Source organism: Myotis brandtii, unplaced genomic scaffold (genome assembly GCF_000412655.1).
Source record: "Myotis brandtii unplaced genomic scaffold, ASM41265v1 scaffold1112, whole genome shotgun sequence".
Classification (NCBI taxonomy): domain Eukaryota; kingdom Metazoa; phylum Chordata; class Mammalia; order Chiroptera; family Vespertilionidae; genus Myotis; species Myotis brandtii.
In genome coordinates this window covers 498,937-501,772 of record NW_005353800.1, presented here as the reverse complement: position 1 = coordinate 501,772, position 2,836 = coordinate 498,937, and the positions used below count along the sequence as shown (strand labels likewise).

At 65.2% G+C, this 2,836-nt stretch overlaps 1 protein-coding gene across 1 annotated transcript in view; it reads left to right on the top strand.

The window, feature by feature from the left end:
- Nucleotides 1–6: 6 nt before the first annotated feature.
- Nucleotides 7–2,836, top strand: part of LOC102257643 (solute carrier family 22 member 6) — a 34,683-nt gene continuing 31,853 nt past the window's right edge. Inside the window, exon 1 of the mRNA XM_005857489.1 lies at nucleotides 7–161. The gene's annotated coding sequence lies outside the window, so the exon portion shown is untranslated. The remainder of the gene's footprint in view (nucleotides 162–2,836) is intronic.

Sequence of the window (2,836 nt, the reverse complement as noted above, 5' to 3'; positions counted from 1 at the left end):
CCTGGCTGCTCCCCCTGGGCCCCAGCGGGAAGCCCGAGCCCTGCCTCCGGTTCGTGTCCCCACCCAACGCCAGCCTGCCCAACGACACCCGGGGGGCCACCGAGCCATGCCTGGACGGCTGGGCCTACAACAGCAGCACCGGGGACTCCATTGTGACGGAGGTACGTACGCCCCGAGGCAGCCCTCTGCGCGGCTTAGAGCAGGACCGGGGTGCAGCTCTTACCAACCAGGAGCTGGTCTCCCCACTCTCAGTGGCGGTTTCTTCAGCCCGCAGCCCGCCCTGGGGATGCAAAACACCCCGTCTTTGTTCCCACGGGGCCCATGGCCGAGTGGGGTCACAGCAACTGTGGAAAGCACCCGCCCCCCTGCAGAAACGTGCTTCCAAGGACTGTGGGCTGCGACCTTAGACGAGGGCCTGCACCGGGGCTGGCTGCGGGGAGGAGGGGGCACTGGAGGCAGGAGGGAGGGAATGAAGGGAATTCTGTCTTGTTTGTGCAAAGGCCCCGTGGTGGGAGGTGAGGGGGGAGGGAGTGGGCAGCGTGGAGGGTGGAAACGTCCTGGAAAACGTCTCCTTTACGCCTGAGGCACGCCTGGGTCCCCCCTTCATGCCTGCCTTCACCGGCCAGTGGTCCTTTCGCCTGCCGCCCGGTGTCTGGGAGTTAGAGCTAAATCAGACCCTCATCGGCTGGAGGCCGGGCGGGGACTGGCGTTGGCGGAGGATCTGCAGACCGCCAGGCAGACACTGTCTCCCAGTTTCATCCACACAGACACTCACTGAGGGTGATCTGATCTCGGTTGCAGATCAAACAAACTAGACTCGGAGGCGGGAGGTGCAGGTGCAGTGCCCACAGCCGGTCACCTTCGGGAACCGGAATGTAAAGCCAAGGCCCCTTGGAGGCACGGGGACAAGTGTCCCAGCAGTTCAGAGCGGGGGGAGCCCAGATTGCCCGGGGGGCTTCCTGGAGGAGGTGGCATCTGAGCAGCGAGCCGAGGCCACTGTTTCCTTCTCCTTCCAGGGCAGGGTCTTGCTTTTGCCTCATTAGAAGGACTGTGTTTCAGTCTTTCCCCGGGGCCAGGCCTGAGCCGGGCGCGCTCCGCGTGTGGGCTCCTGGGATCTCAGGGGACGCATCTCCGCGAGGGAAGTACTCTTAGTCTCTCCGGTTCTCCACCGTGGAAACTCGGGCTCAGCCTCGGCCCATGACTTCCCCAGGGTTCCACCGGGTTGGGACCTGGCGGAGGCGGGATCGGAATCCAGGACGTGCAGTCTGCGGCTGCTTTTCGTGTGTTTCGTGACTATTTAGTGCTGCATAAGCCTTTGCTACGCGCCAGGCCTGGTCTCAGAGTTCCGTAGATATTAACACGCTCCACCCTCCTGCCAGGGCCAGCAGGTAGTTCGTATCGCAAGCCCATTTCTCAGATGGGGAAACTGAGGCACAGAGGGGTTAAGGAGCTTGTTTGAGGTCGCGCCCCCTGACCCCAGAGCCTGTGCTCCTGACGTATCGGTCGCTGGCTCCCGCATCCCCCAGATTGCATCTCCTCCCGGGCATGTGCCTGAAGTGCGCCCCGTATCCAACAGAGGTTTACTGAGGGCCTCGTGGGTGCGTGAGGTTGGCACGGTCAGGAGCCCACCTCCGCTGAGGAGCCGGGGAGCCCTCCAGGATTTCCGCCAGTGGACGGGGTGTGCAAGCTGGCCGGGCAGGGCTGGTCAGCGGCTTTGCTGCGTCCCAGCAGCTGGAGCGGCGCCTGGCGCGGGGGAGGCTGTGAAATGAAGGCCTGTGGCGTGGATGGACAGGAGCTTTATAAACCCTGAGTGCTCTGGGGCCCAGAGGAGGGGCAGCCACCAGCCCGGAGGGGCCCCGGAGGCCTCTCTGAGTCGGCAGTGTGGGCGCCGAGTGTGAAGGAGGGCGGGAGGGGGCGGCAGGCTGAGGCGGAGAGAGGAACATGGGTGGACGCACAGGCACAGCCCTGGGAGCATAAGGAAGCCCCGCGGTCAGGACGGCAGGGACCGAGGGAGGTGGGAGGAGCGGGCAGCGGGGCGTGGAGGCCGCTGCTCTTAGGTCTGCCTCTTCCTCGGGGACTGCTGCAGGCGGAGAAGGTGTCTTATGGTCACGGGGCTGGGCGCACAGTAAGTGCTCAGCTAAACTGAATGGGGGCCGTGCTCCCTAAGAGCCCAGCGGGAGGGGTGCTGGGAAGTGGCTTCCCCCCACGACCCACCTAGGGCTCCAGAGAGCCTGGCGAGAGCGGAGGCTGCAGATGGGGCTCAGTTCACACCCCGCCGGCGGGTTCTCGCAATCTGATCCCGGGAAACGCGGGGTCCACGGGCCTCGGGGTCCTGCTCCGGGCGCAGGGGAGCGGAGGCGGGGGCTGGTCCCAGCTGGACGGTGTGGAGTGTGAGCCAGGCCAAGCAGCAGAGTTCACATCCTGATGCGGCCTTTTTCTAGGGCTGTCGCACCCCAGAACCTCAGCTTCCTGCCCCGTGACACGGAGCAGAGGGCCGGGGTGGGTGTGGACGGTCCCGGGAGGACAGCAGGAGCACAGGGCCGGCACCCCCAGAGCGCTGGGCGATGGTCCCCTTTGCTGTCGCTGTTATCATTGTTACTGTTGTTGCTGATAGAGATGGCCTAGAACTGTCCCCAGAAGGGGAGGGGACCCCCGTAAAGGAGAATTCAGCTGCCGCAGCTCTTCCCAGCCTCACCCTGCGGCCCCATCTAGCCCCGTCGCCTGAAAACAGCGCAGGCCTGAGTGCAGGTCCCAGCTCCAACCCTCCCCTCTCCGCTGGGGCCTCATCTGTCTGTAGGATGGGACAGTGAGGGCCAGGGGTCCAGGGGCCAGGGGG